A 15,231-nucleotide genomic window follows, 5' to 3' on the forward strand; every position below is an offset into this window, starting at 1 on the left:
GTCTCAAATGTTTTTATAATATATTTTTAGGTAATTTATGACTCTTATTTACTCATGCTTAATTTTCACAATGACTAACTAAACTAGTAATAAAAAATATATATCATAATGTAATCATTTACCAGGAAGATAACTGTGTCAGTTAAGAACTTGAGATAAAATCTGTGATATGATGACATACACAAAGAAAAAGTAAATAATGCGACATCCATTTCAGCCACATAAGAAAATATCATGCTTTACTAAATCAAAATTATGACATAAAAATAGAAATTATAAGGTAAAAGTCATAATTATGACACAAGTCAAAACTGAATCAATCTATATTACTTTCTTATTTTAGATACTGTCAGGTGGAAAAGAATGTAAATTAGGTATTCTGTATTTGTAAGTGCATTTTGATGAAACATAAAAGTTTCTTTTCAAGGTACATGTTCTGTTTTAATTTAATTTACCTTCATCAGAGTGATCCAGATTAATTAACGTTGTATTGAGAGCCACACCAACAGGGGGCAGCAGAGTCCATAAAAATAGTGTGGTGAAGCGGGCCTACCTCACTTAAAGGTTTACAATCCTCTAACTGAGTCTGGCACAAACATTCAAATACTGAAAAGAGGCCTTTATGCGTGTAATTGAAAGTGCGTGGGTGGGCATATGTGCGTGTTTAACTGGAGTGTCATGGCTAGCACCTCCCGACTGTTTGTAGCATCATTACACCTCAGTTTCCAGTCTGGAAACTTCACCAACTTCGTCCAACCGTCAACTTCCACACAACCTCTTTAGTATACTTCAGTTCTGATCATCTACATATATTAACAGACACTTTCACGGAGCTCATTATTCTGAGCAGCCGAAATATATGCCTGCAAGTAGCCTGTGTTGGAAAGGCCAGCACGCTAATGAATCTTGAAGAGCCATGTTGCAGCAACTAGTCGTTCACACTGTTGTCGTAATTCCAGAGCAATATCAGCACGGATGGACGTGCAGGTCTTCCTCTGCTTCTGTCACAGATATATGGGGTGGCACCATATGGCAGGTCGCTGCGTGCCGTGCTGGTGAGTTGGCAATATGTGCGTGTGCCAGGCATCCGTCACCCCTCTCACGGGACTCTCTCAGGTTACCATAGAGACAGATGGCGATGCCTCTTACCGAAGGGGGGTGAGATCAGGGGCCTGGGGCAAAGTGGGCGACACTGTGTCACACCTGAAGATGAAAGGTGCTCCATGCAGCTCCATGAATTGAGGAAGAGAACAGATACATATCAACAAATTATAAAATCAACATTTTGTAATTATCCCATCTTATACATCTTATAGTTCTCAGTACAAAATACTGTATTTGTGGAATGTGCCATTCAGTAGTTCAGGCCACCTAATTGATTATAGCTACATATAGTTACTGTCCCACCTGTATTCATTTGAAATTTCCTCATTTTGATGCATGTATTTGTGTAAAATACTAACATCCCCTGGCTCTCAGAGTCTGATATGGTTCATGTCCAGACTGTTTGAGTGACAATATCCAGATCTCTGCTTGTGTGTGGATGCATTACACAGATTACAGTGTTGCATTCTCCTGCCATTTTACAGATGCAATTTTTTTAAGCTTGTCCCAAATTGGGACTAATGTTTTAAAATAATAAAAATGGGGGGAAAAAAGAAAAAGGAACTTTAGATGGCATTTTGACACGATGTGTGACAAAAATAAATATTCGGAAAATAAAAGAAAAAAGGGTAAATATATGCAAGCTTATTTCATCCACATAAGAAAAAAAAATCATGCTTGGGTAAATCATAATTATGAGATAAAAAAGTCATGATTATGATATAAATAAAAATGTAAAGTATGAAATAGTCATAATTGTGACATTACAAATTAAATTATGACACAAAAATCCAAAATTATGGGATCCAAAGTTTTCTTTTTGACATAAAATGTAAACAATATGACAAAAATTTACAAAAAGTCATAATTCTGACTTAATTATTACAACTAGCTATTTATAAAAAAAATGACTTGTAATTTAGTGTAATGACTTAGTATTTCATAATTTTTCTCGCTGAATTATGACTTATCACAGATGCACAAAACATAGGATTTGGACATTTCTTTTACCAATGTTATTTTCATTGCGTCATTTCCTCCACATAATGCTTTTAAACACAATACATCATTTGAGATGTGTTGGAAACGATCATAAGTTTCAGAAAAAAAATGAAAAAATGAAAGAATCCTCCAATAGGCTATACAGGTAGGCTATAGGAAGGTCCTATGCATTTATAGTTGAACTGGAGAGAAATAAGACTGTATGTGGGTTTTATTTTACACTTTATTAACACATCCATCAGCTTTCAATGCACATGCCATAACAGTCCATTCTACTAAAAAAAATTACAAGCCACATGAAAATGACATGATGAGGGATTCTGATGATGTTTAGGCATTTAACAGTAATTAAAATCTATTGTCAATCCAATCTTAAAAACATAAATGATTCTAAAATAAAATCTTGATATGTCCCATTACTAATCTTTTTAGTTACTTTGGTTTAGTGAATTTGAACAAAATCTGTATGTAGGGCACTGTATGTTTTCTGGATATTATTGAATTTAACACATGCTGGTTGTGACATGCCATAATATCACATCTTTTACATATCTTAGGGATCGCGGCAAATCCCTTAATTAACTCACGCGGGAAGTGACAGAGGAACAGCCCCCTGCGCTCATTATTGTTTTTCGTCGCAATGAAGGAGTAAAGAGCCTGTCAGAGGAGCGGGAGATGAGTGAAATAGCGCTGTTAATTACTAATTAACTTCAAGCTAATGACAATGTCACTGTGTCGTCGTCTCAATGAATGTCCCCCCCAAACTCAGACCTGATCTGCATGTTAATTAGTTTAACACATGCACTATTTACTCTCCTTGATAAATATGATTTATATTATAGATATCAATTTTATTGCACAATTTTTTGGGAACACAATTCCGGTCCCACAACAACAATAAAGACTACTTTAATAATTTAATAGAGTATTTAGTGAACAAATTCATATTTTTAGATGCTGCTGAGCACAAAAAAGGAGAAAGATTTATATAGTCAATAAATAAATAAATAAACAACAACAAAGATATGACCACAAGAAAGCTCCAAGCTCCTATTCTCTCTTTCTCTTCTGTTAAAGGCTGAGCCCTGTGGCTATAAACTCTCCTTCCACTAACTAAATTACCACTCACTTTGTTTTGTGTTCCCTGCGGAGCGACTCCAGTGTTGCTGATCGCCAATCATTTCCTTCTGCTCATATCATGTGCGTGTCCAGATATGTTGATTTTTGTCAGTTATCTCAGTCAGCTGTTGGCCTCCTGGTCAGCATATGGCCGGCATTACACACACTGTCCTGCAGCTCGGAGTCGTCACAGAGAGGGACACTATTTTAATGGAGCCCTCCGGGACAGGACCCCACACCTGTGCTCATGCCACGCTAAGGAAGTGCTGGTGAAACACCCATATAAAATAACAAGAGATGTTGCAAGAACTCAGAAGATTCTCATTGTCTCAATAAAGCCTGTCCAAGATATTCATGAATGCCACCTCTGTAGATGCGCTAGTACTGTTTGGCAATGCAAACAGCAAAAATTAGACAATGAAACTCATATTATCCTGCTTTACCTACAGATAAAAGGAGAATTAATACATGTACAGTACAACCGAAGAAGCAGAAAGCTTCTGAAGCCAGTAGACAAACAAGAGTAAACGTCAATTTGAAGTGATGCCCAAGTTGCTTCTTTTTTTGTTTGACAGTTAATATAATTTATTATTGTGTAGACCGCTACTAAAACTCTGATTTCAGTGTAATTTACATAAAATCACATGGGGTATCAGTACTTTAAGTACACCAACGCTAGCTAAAGAACTATAAATGCCCCTTAAAATAGGGTGCAAAAACCTAATAAATCCTCCATACAGATAAAAAAATACCACAATCCATATTTGGATGAGAAAGAGAACAAAATTTAAATCAGCATTCACTGATAAAGTACCGATAAAGTACCTATTGAAGGAATGGTTCACCCAAAAATGAAAATTTGCTGAAAATCTATTCACCCTCAGGCCATTAAAAATGTAGATGAGTTTGTTTCTACAACTGAACAGATTTGGATAAATTTAGCAGTATTTCACTTGTTTCCCAATGGATCCTCTGCGGTGAATGGGTGCCGTCAGAATGAGAGTCCAAACAGCTGATAAAAACATCACAATAATCCAAAGGTAATGCACATGCCTTCAGTCCATTAGTAATTTAATAGCATTCACTGATAATTTATCCTCCAGAGAGAGGATAAAGTACCACAATCCATAATTACACTTCCTCCAGTGAAGAAGTCCATTCTATATACCACAATCCATAATTACACTTCCTCCAGTGAAGAAGTCCATTCTCTGTTGTCCTCTCACATCAAAATCCACCAACATATATGTTTAGAACTGTTTTCACTTGTAATCGGCACTTTGTGATTCAGATGATTCACTGAAAAGATTCAACCAAAAATGAATTATTTGTTTACAAATGTGAACTAACACACATACTGCAACAAATGCCAAATGTATGTTTACAGAGCAATTTGACGCATTGCGTATGCTGGCCTCTTCAGAAAATAACTCCCTCCATCTTTCCTTCCAGACTGAATGTCTCAAATGATCACACACAATGTGTTCAATACTCACTTAATTCTCGCTGTGCTCATTGAGGAGTGGTTTCATAATTGTAGAAGGGATAGTGTTGTATGTTCTTAAGACCTGGACAAGAAGACTTCCTAACAAAGGATCTTTATTAGCTCAGAGCTTTGGTGGACCGCTTCAATCTTCTGACAGCCTCCCCTTTGTTGATTATCAGCTCAATACGCAAGGAAATTTCATTCTCTTGTTTCAAACTGAGCAGTCTCTGAAAGTCATTAGCTCAAAATGTGTCATCGCTTATCAGCAAAGCTTTGCAGCACTAAAACAGCTGAGCTTCTTTTAGTCTGGTAAAGATAACAGGATGGGCTCAGAAAAAATCGAAACTTGTCATCATTTATTCACCCTCATGTTGTTCCAAGCTCATATTCTTTCTTCAGTGAAATCAGAGTTTCTTCAAAAGAAATTTCAGAAGAATTTCCAATTGTCTGTTTTTCATACAATAAAAGCATATATTAAACAGGTGCTGTCAAGCTCACCAAAAATGACTTGTGTTTTATTTAAAGTTCTCTGAATTCAGTTCAGAATGTTCAGTGACATTTTACCTCTTAAAAATAAAGGTTCTAAAAGGGTGTTTTCGCAAAACAAAGCCATAGAAGAACAATTTTGGGTTCCTTAAAGAACATTTCAGCAAGTTTGTTCAATAGCCCTTTTCCACTATAAAGAACCTTTTGTGGATGGATGTCAAAGGTTCTTCATGGAACCATCAATGCTAATAAGAACCTTATATTTTGAGCTGTGAGGTCACGTAATATGAAATAAACATTGTGTGTCTGAATTAAAATATTGACATATATAAACATTAAGATGACATTTCATTTTGTTCAACAGAAGAAATATGTGATATGTGGGTGAATAAATAACAACAACGTGTTCATTTAGGGGTGAACCGTTCCTTTATAGTTAAACAGTGTTTTTCAGGAAGCAGTTTGTTTTGCATTCAAAACAGCATTTTTACACCTGATATCTTGTGCCACAAAAGCACAAGTGCAAGGCTCAGTCTCTCTCAGTGCTTCTGTCCATGCCCTGTGTCTGTTCCCCCTTCACCAGTTCTCTGTCTTTCACTAAAGTTTGGCTGTCAATCAGATCTAGCCTCCGGCTATGTGCACTGATTAAAAACCCCCAGAGATAAGGAGACCTAAATTAGATTCAATAAGGCCATTGAATATTCATAACAGGAAAACATCTAAAGGTAAATGCTTTTTGATCTCGGCTTACAAATACCACTTGTGTGCATTCCCAGGTCCTTTCACTCCGGCTCCAAGTGTCGCTGTGCCACGGTGAGCCGGTCTGGCTGCAGCAGCGGTTCAGTGCATGCTCCTCCGGGGGATGCGGATGAATACTGATAACAGCCTCCATAAAAGAGGCCGGGCATTAATTATGTTTATACTAAAGGGACTCAATAGAAAGGGCACCCACACTAAGCATTCATTAATTAGTACAGTGGGAGAAGTTGACTTGGTGAAAAAGATGGAAAAGAAACTGACTCGCACACATACGGAGGACTCCATTAAAGCAGCGGGATACTATTGATGAAGTTTAGAGGGTGTGCGCGAGCGTGAGCTCCGGCCGGACCATAAAGCATTCACCAGACAGCTTATTTGTGTCGTTTTCTACAACTTCTGGTTTTATGTCTTTAATGAACATGCCAGCAGAGTGTGTGGTGCGAGTAGCTAATATCCTTGTTTCTAATGATGTTAAAGCCATAAACCCAAAGGCTAATTAGAGTTCTTTATTTGTAATATATGCTCTTGTATCTCGTTGTTTTTAATTAATTTACATTTAATCAATGTACTTCTATAGGTGAAACTAGGGTCAAGGACTTCAGATTTGGGTTTGTCATTCATTTGACTGCAGGAGTGCATAAATACTATGCAACACACTTCTGTACTACATAACCCTTACCAAAAAGTAGTATACTTCAAGTTTATTTTATTAAGTATACTTAAGTAAAGTTTTAAGTATAAAATGCATTCTTTTTAAACACTTTAATGTGTGTAAGTTTCATAAAAAAAATAAAAAAAATAAAATAACATTTTGAACAAAAAGCTGAAAAAAGACTTTGGATTCGATTCAGAATGATAATCAAAACGTAGATGGAGACGATCAACACCCCAAAGCTTGACAGTCATTATTTCCTCTTCATCGTTCGACATTTTATTCCATAACGTTACAGTTTTGATGCTGTTTCATGTCAGATGATGGTGTTAGATTACATGTGTTAGTATCTGTTGTTTCTTTTTCTTCTTCACTTGTGTTTTTTTGAAAATTCTTTACAGAAGACGTGTACTAGCGCCCTCTACCATATAACAATGAAAACACGGATTCTAGGAGCACAAGTATAGTTTAAATATATTTAGACTTTTTGTAAGTATGTCATGTATACTTAAATGTCATTTTAAGTATATTTCTGAGGAGTACATAAAGCCCATTTCTGAGAAGAACATAAAAAGTAAACTAAAAGCATACTTTCCTATTTTTAGTTTAAAAGAAGTTTACTAATAGCACACTTGAATAAACTTCTTTTTCGTAAGGGAAAAAGCCTATGCAAATGGCTACATCTGCAAAATATTTCTGTTGAAATTCTGAAGTGTGCATACAATGGACACTTTATTATGAAATTGTCACATGACAATGCCAACCTGGTGGATGCAACGTTGCCAGGTTTCGCTAGAGAACTAAGTGGCTTGGTTAAAAAAAAAAAAAAAAAAAAATTCCAAATTAGGTGACCCTGCCTGGAATAATTAGCTCAGAATAAGCGATTTCTATTTTTAACAGTAAGGCTATGTGAAACAGAACAGATTAAGCATTGTTTCAGACAGTAGTGCACTACATTACTGCCACATGATGTCATAATGTTGCATATTTATTGTGCATTTTTTTATCTAATATTGTGTAAAATGGTCTTAATTTTTGGCAGGCCATGCAAGTAATGAATGAATAAAGAACTGGTAAAAATCTTGGTTTATATTACTTCCAGTTCACAGGAAATGTAAGTTCAAATTGAGTGCACTGCATTGTGGGATAGAGTGTGCTTCGTTTTATGATAAAATATTAAATATAAAATATAGATTAGGAATAAAAAACATAATTTGGCATAATATAGGCTGGTCTCCCCCTCCTCCTGCATGTTTGAAGCGAGTGTGTGCTGTGTGTGAAGAGAGAGGACTGGTGTAGTTTGTGCCTGAGGCTGTGCTGTGACAGTCAGCCCAGAACGTTTGGCTAAAAGTCTCAACCAGACATCAGGAAACCAAAATGTCATGCACTGATGGGGCCAGTGGGAATCTCCATAATAATACTGCATCGGTAAATGAAGATTTGACCCTTGACACTGCTCTCATAGTGTCATATTCACATAGAGGAGAAGTTTTCTGTTTCAGCATCATTATCATCTTAAATATTTCTGATGTATGTAAATGTCATTAACGTAACGAACTCTCAGTTTCTGTAAATATAACATGCACATCTAAAGATAATTAATTCAGTCAAAATGATTTGGTTTTGGCATAGTGGTCACTAAAACTGCCACCATATTTTCTCCTTTTTTATGTTCAATCCCTCTTTCTTTTTCGCTCTCACTCTTTCTCTTGCACCAGATGATGGTCATTCTGTTGCCAAGCAATCTGGTCTGTCAGATTCACACTTGCTATTACCCCCAGATTTCTCTTTCTTTACTCGCTCTTTCTCCAGCTATCTCTCTCTCTTTTTTCTTTCTTAAGTCAGGACTGTAATCTCTCATATACCATTAGATGAAGAAGAATAAAAAAAAACACCTTACGGTTGTGTTATCTATAAAGCATCATATGACAGTGAAGAGGAAAACGGCTTAATAAACACACTAAATAATGTCTTAATTAAGATCTTAAAATGCAAGGTTTGTTTGATGATTAGTTTTAGGTAGAGGATAGAAAATATTCTCATTATCTCCTTACATAAAAGAAAGTAGTAACTGTGATAGAAAAACACATATGTGTATGTGTTTCTATTTATTTGTGTTGCACCTGAAGGAATGAGTGAACTGAGTGAGGGTCACTGGGACCATATAGGGTCATAGCCTGCAGTGTACAGCGAGGGCCGTAGGCAGTAAGCATGTATATAATCGAACAGTAATCATACAAATATGTATATTTGTGTAGGCATGTCAACTCACTTGAGCATAGGAAGCTAAAGCTGGTATGTCAGTTGAAGTTTTATGAAAAGGAAAAACACAGGAAAAGAGACAATTTGTGTGGTTTTGCACAGACGAGTGCATGGAGGCAGGTGGTGGTCTGGAGGCCTGGAGCAGCGGTGTGTGTGTGTGTGTGTGTGTGTGTGTGTGTGTGTGTGTGTGTGTGTGTGTGTTTATCTTTTCAGTCCTCAGGCCCTGTTCAGAGATGTGAGGTGTCATGCTAGGTGCGCTCCTGCAGTCTGAGAGGCAGCTGTGAAGGAGACAGGTACGTCTGCCACACACAGACACACACAGACACACACATACACACACACACAGACATAGGGGATGTTTCTTGCTTACATTCTCACATGTTCAAAGAGCCAGAACAAAAAATTTCCTACATAAATAAAAAAAAAACAAAAAAAATTTATCACTGTTTTATCACTATTTTTTTATCATAAATATATAGTATATATATGTGTGTGTGTGCATTTTCTTCAAATTTAAAAAAAGCATTTAATACTTCTTCCCATGATGAGTATGTTTTTAGTTTCTAAATGTATTAATATTGATATGTTTTTGGGACATATTATTTCTAAGAAATAATATCAAATAGAATATTTTTCTATAATTGTATCTATAATTTTTTTATATTATATATTTTAATTTAATATTTAATATAATATTTTAACTAAATATTTTAATTAAATATGTTTTACTACACCATATTAATTCATCTTCCAGGTCATGTGGTGCAACTAAATCAACACTGACCTCACTTGAGCTGATTAACGACAATATTGCCTTCTGTAGAGCTGCTTGTAGCTGAAATGTAGCTCAATTCATAATTAATTAACTTTCAAACATTGACATGGTTATTAAACTGTTATTAAACATTTAGCTAGATTGTGCTGAAAATAATGACAATATTATTTTCTGTAGAGACTAAAAAAACTAAAATAAGCTCGGAAAAAAACCCCAAATCAAAACAAAACAAAACAAAACATAAAACAGGAAGTGATATCACAAAGAGGACATCTGGAAACTCTCACGGCAATTTGGCAATTTTATGATATGGCAAAGTTCAGTTTGTAAAAATGTCATGCAGTGCAACACACAACTCTTCATGAAATTTATGAATTAGTAATTCATCATATTTAATAAATGAATAAAAAAATTACCTCCAGTTTTTTATAATGATAATTAAGAAGTGTGCACTGACTACAACCATATGAAACAAATGTGAATACAAAGAGTATCTAAGAACTTGGATTTTTCCTTGTTTTTATCTTGTTTAATGTTATTGGCCTAGATATTAGTAGACTCGAGTGAATACTCACATATCCAGTTAGACAAAGCATTTATCAAACATGCTCTTGTTCCTCTCAGACATCAGTCAGTTCTAGTTAACCGGCTGGTTTATCAGTTCATCAGTTAGTGGGTGTTGTAACACGGAAATGTGAAGTTTTCACGCATCATCGGTTCAATGTTTTAATTGAGCCAGTAATTGAATAAGGAGTGTCCATGTGCTTGTGTTATGGTGCGCTGCTCGCCACTGAGATGCCAGGTGTCTCCAGGTGTCTGCGTCATTTGTCACATCAGAAAGCAATCAGTCAAATGTGACAGCCCCCAGTATCACTCATTGCCTTTGAAAACACGAAAGTAAGCGGCAGGGAAAGAAGGACTGGGAAAGAAAACGATAGAGAAACAGAAAAAACAGAGAGAGCGCCTCAGCAACATGTTCACCTCCCAGGCAAACGTAAGCCTCCCGGGCCCGAATCTCCACCGAGGCGGCAGAGTGAAGTAAGAGGGTTAGAGAGCTTTTATTCAGAAGCTCCAATACAATCCCACACAGTCCTTTACTCATCTTTCCATATCCCAAACCCATCTCCAAATGTTTCAGGCCAGCCAGATCTTCTCTCCCACACTCGCTCGCCTGTCTCGCTCTCCCTCTGGTTTCGTGGTGGGGCCAGATGTCCAGGTTGACACAGCGCTTACGGCGTTTGACTTGATAAAAAACCGGGCTGGCTGTGGGTAAAGGGTCGGAGACAGAAGACCACAGGTAAGGTGGTATTTATTGACATAAGCAGAGATCGGATGAGAAACAGTGGTAAATCGGTGATTGCAGAGAGTGAGTAAACTGAATACTGTCCTTGTTAAGACGTAGGGTGAAGGTCCTGGAAGTAGCAGAGAAGAGTGGAGACGTTGAGGGCTGAAGACACCACACTCACTCACGAAAGACACAGGAGGTAACTGGGAATCACTGGAGACAGGTAGGTATAGCAATGGAAGTCCTTGAAGTCGGCAGATAGGTATTCAGTACCCCCCCCACGGCCCGCTCCTGAGGGCCCGAGGACCCCGGAGTCGTGGTGGTCAACCTCTGCCTCAAGGGGCAGGTCTGTCAGGATAGGTTGCATGGAAGGTGTCCAGTAAATTCGGGTCGAGTATGTCATTGCGTGGAATTCATCATATTTAATAAATGAATAAAAAAATTACCTCCAGTTTTTTATAATGATAATTAAGAAGTGTGCACTGACTACAACCATATGAAACAAATGTGAATACAAAGAGTATCTAAGAACTTGGATTTTTCCTTGTTTTTATCTTGTTTAATGTTATTGGCCTAGATATTAGTAGACTCGAGTGAATACTCACATATCCAGTTAGACAAAGCATTTATCAAACATGCTCTTGTTCCTCTCAGACATCAGTCAGTTCTAGTTAAACCGGCTGGTTTATCAGTTCATCAGTTAGTGGGTGTTGTAACACGGAAAATGTGAAGTTTTCACGCATCATCGGTTCAATGTTTTTAATTGAGCCAGTAATTGAATAAGGAGTGTCCATGTGCTTGTGTTATGGTGCGCTGCTCGCCACTGAGATGCCAGGTGTCTCCAGGTGTCTGCGTCATTTGTCACATCAGAAAGCAATCAGTCAAATGTGACAGCCCCCAGTATCACTCATTGCCTTTGAAAACACGAAAGTAAGCGGCAGGGAAAGAAGGACTGGGAAAGAAAACGATAGAGAAACAGAAAAAACAGAGAGAGCGCCTCAGCAACATGTTCACCTCTCCCAGGCAAACGTAAGCCTCCCGGGCCCGAATCTCCACCGAGGCGGCAGAGTGAAGTAAGAGGGTTAGAGAGCTTTTATTCAGAAGCTCCAATACAATCCCACACAGTCCTTTACTCATCTCTCAGAGTCTTTCCATATCCCAAACCCATCTCCAAATGTTTCAGGCCAGCCAGATCTTCTCTCCCACACTCGCTCGCCTGTCTCGCTCTCCCTCTGGTTTCGTGGTGGGGCCAGATGTCCAGGTTGACACAGCGCTTACGGCGTTTGACTTGATAAAAAAAAAAAAAACCGGGCTGGCTGTGGGTAAAGGGGGATTAAAACAGGGCCTGAGGTGCTGGTGTTAGATTGAAAACATCCTGGGCTGCTTTGTATGGAGATTTGCATACATCCAACCCATGCGGGGCTTGTCCATCTGCTAGAGTGCATTGTCCCCGCACAACAAAGTGTGTTTAAATTATTTCACATCTCCATTTACCATGAGGGAGAGAGAGGGTGAGAGAGGGTGAGGGTGAGAGGCACAAAGAGACGGAGGGGGAACGAAGAAGAAAAGAGAGAATGATTTGGCATGTCTTTGAATTTGAACAGTTCCCAAATGTGCTTCCATCACTGAGTAAACAGCTCTGGCCAGGTTTTGGCAGAGAGTGGGCCATTCAGATTTCTCATTTTGAATTCCACTGTGACAGGTGAGAGCAAAGCTGGAAACAAGTAGCAGAAAAAAAAAAAAAAGAGTCCTTCATAAAAAGCGCTTGAAAACAAACCTGATTGGGGACCAACAGCAAACTTAATTGAACCCCCTGTGCCTAAGCTCATGATTTTTGGCAAGTCACCTCACATTTATTTCTATGGCACATTTAAAAAAACAACAAATAGTGACCAAAACACCGCACAATAAATGTGATTTTACATACATTTTAGGTTACCTGTCAAAATATATATTTTTTACAGTGCAAAGACTATGGAGAAAATATATTATTAAATTAAAATTTAAAAACATCTACAGTGGGAGAAGCTCTAAAGTGGAGAAACGAACTATTCCAAAGCTATGAGGCCACAAATGAGAACTATCATCCTAAAACATTAATGGGACATGGGAACTCACTATTTAATGACCTTTGTCCTACTGCCTTAAAAATTAAGATTCCAAAAGGGGATTTTCCCAACAATGCTATAGATGAGGTATTTTCTTGAAAAGAATCTTAGTGTGAAGAACATTTTAAAAATATGAAGAGCCCTTTTCCACTATAGAGAACATTTTATGCAGTGGAAAGGTTCCATGAATGTCAACGGTTCTTTATGGAACCATCAATATCAATAAAAAAAACTTTATTTTTAGAAGGAGTCTGACACTAAGACACATGTATGTAAATGTAATATGAATTTAAGCCTATGTATGTTACAGTACAGATGGGTCGGAGACAGAAGACCACAGGTAAGGTGGTATTTATTGACATAAGCAGAGATCGGATGAGAAACAGTGGTAAATCGGTGATTGCAGAGAGTGAGTAAACTGAATACTGTCCTTGTTGAGACGTAGGGTGAAGGTCCTGGAAGTAGCAGAAGAGTGGAGACGTTGAGGGCTGAAGACACACACACACTCACGAAAGACACAGGAGGTAACTGGGAATCACTGGAGACAGGTAGGTATAGCAATGGAAGTCCTTGAAGTCGGCAGATAGGTATTCAGTAACCCCCCCCACGGCCCGCTCCTGAGGGCCGAGGACCCCGGTGTTGTGGTGGTCAACCTCTGCCTCAAGGGGCAGGGTCTGTCAGGATAGGTTGCATGGAAGGTGTCCAGTAAATTCGGGTCGAGTATGTCGTTGCGTGGAACCCAGGAACGTTCCTCGGGACCATAACCTTCCCAGTCCACTAGGTACTCGAGTTGGCCACCACGGCGCGGGCTGAAAATATGACATAGTATTTCTGTAGAGACTAAAAAAAAAAAACTAAATATAAGCTCGGAAAAAAACCCCCCAAATCAAAACAAAAACAAAACATAAAACAGGCGGATAAGTGACATCACAAAGAGGACATCTGGAAATCTCACGGCCAATTTGGCAAATTTTATGATATGGCAAAGTTCAGTTTGTAAAAATATGTCATGCAGTGCAAACACACAACTTCTTCATGAAATTTATGAATAGTAATTCCATCTATTTAATAAATGAATAAAAAAAATTACCTCCAGTTTTTATAAATGATAAATTAAGAAGTGTGCACTGACTACATGTTTTCAAACCATATGAAACAAATGTGAATACAAGAGAGTATCTAAGAACTTGGATTTTTCCTTGTTTTTATCTTGTTTTATGTTATTGGCCTAGATATTAGTAGACTCGAGTGAATACTCACATATCAGTTAGACAAAAGCATTATCAAACATGCTCTTGTTCCTCTCAGACATCAGTCAGTTCTAGTTAACCGGCTGGTTTATCAGTTCATCAGTTAGTGGGTGTTTGTTGTAACATGGAAATGTGAAGTTTTCACGCATCATCGGTTCAATGTTTTAAATTGAGCCAGTAATTGAATAAGGAGTTGTCCATGTGCTTGTGTTATGGTGCGCTGCTCGCCACTGAGATGCCAGGGTCTCCAGGTGTCTGCGTCATTTGTCACATCAGAAAGCAATCAGTCAAATGTGACAGCCCCCAGTATCACTCATTGCCTTTGAAAACACGAAAGTAAGTGGCAGGGAAAGAAGGGACTGGGAAAGAAAACGATAGAGAAACAGAAAAAAAAACAGAGAGAGAGCACCTCAGCAACATGTTCACCTCCCAGGCAAACGTAAGCTCCCGGGCCCGAATCTCCACCGAGGCGGCAAAGTGAAGTAAGAGGGTTAGAGAGCTTTTATTCAGAAGCTCCAATACAATCCCACACAGTCCTTTACTCATCTCTCTCAGAGTCTTTCCATATCCCAAAACCCATCTCCAAATGTTTTCAGGCCATCCAGATCTTCTCTCCCACACTCGCTCGCCTGTCTCGCTCTCCCTCTGGTTTCGTGGTGGGGCCAGATGTCCAGGTTGACACAGCGCTTACGGCGTTTGACTTGATAAAAAACCGGGCTGGCTGTGGGTAAAGGGGGATTAAAACAGGGCCTGAGGCGCTGGTGTTAGATTGAAAACATCCTGGGCTGCTTTGTATGGAGATTTGCATACATCCAACCCATGCGGGGCTTGTCCATCTGCTAGAGTGCATTGTCCCCGCACAACAAAGTGTGTTTAAATATTTCACATCTCCATTTACCATGAGGGAGAGAGAGGGTGAGAGAGGGTGAGGGTGAGAGGCACA

The sequence above is a fragment of the Cyprinus carpio genome, chromosome A23, assembly GCF_018340385.1.
Source record: "Cyprinus carpio isolate SPL01 chromosome A23, ASM1834038v1, whole genome shotgun sequence".
NCBI classification, from domain to species: Eukaryota; Metazoa; Chordata; class Actinopteri; order Cypriniformes; family Cyprinidae; genus Cyprinus; species Cyprinus carpio.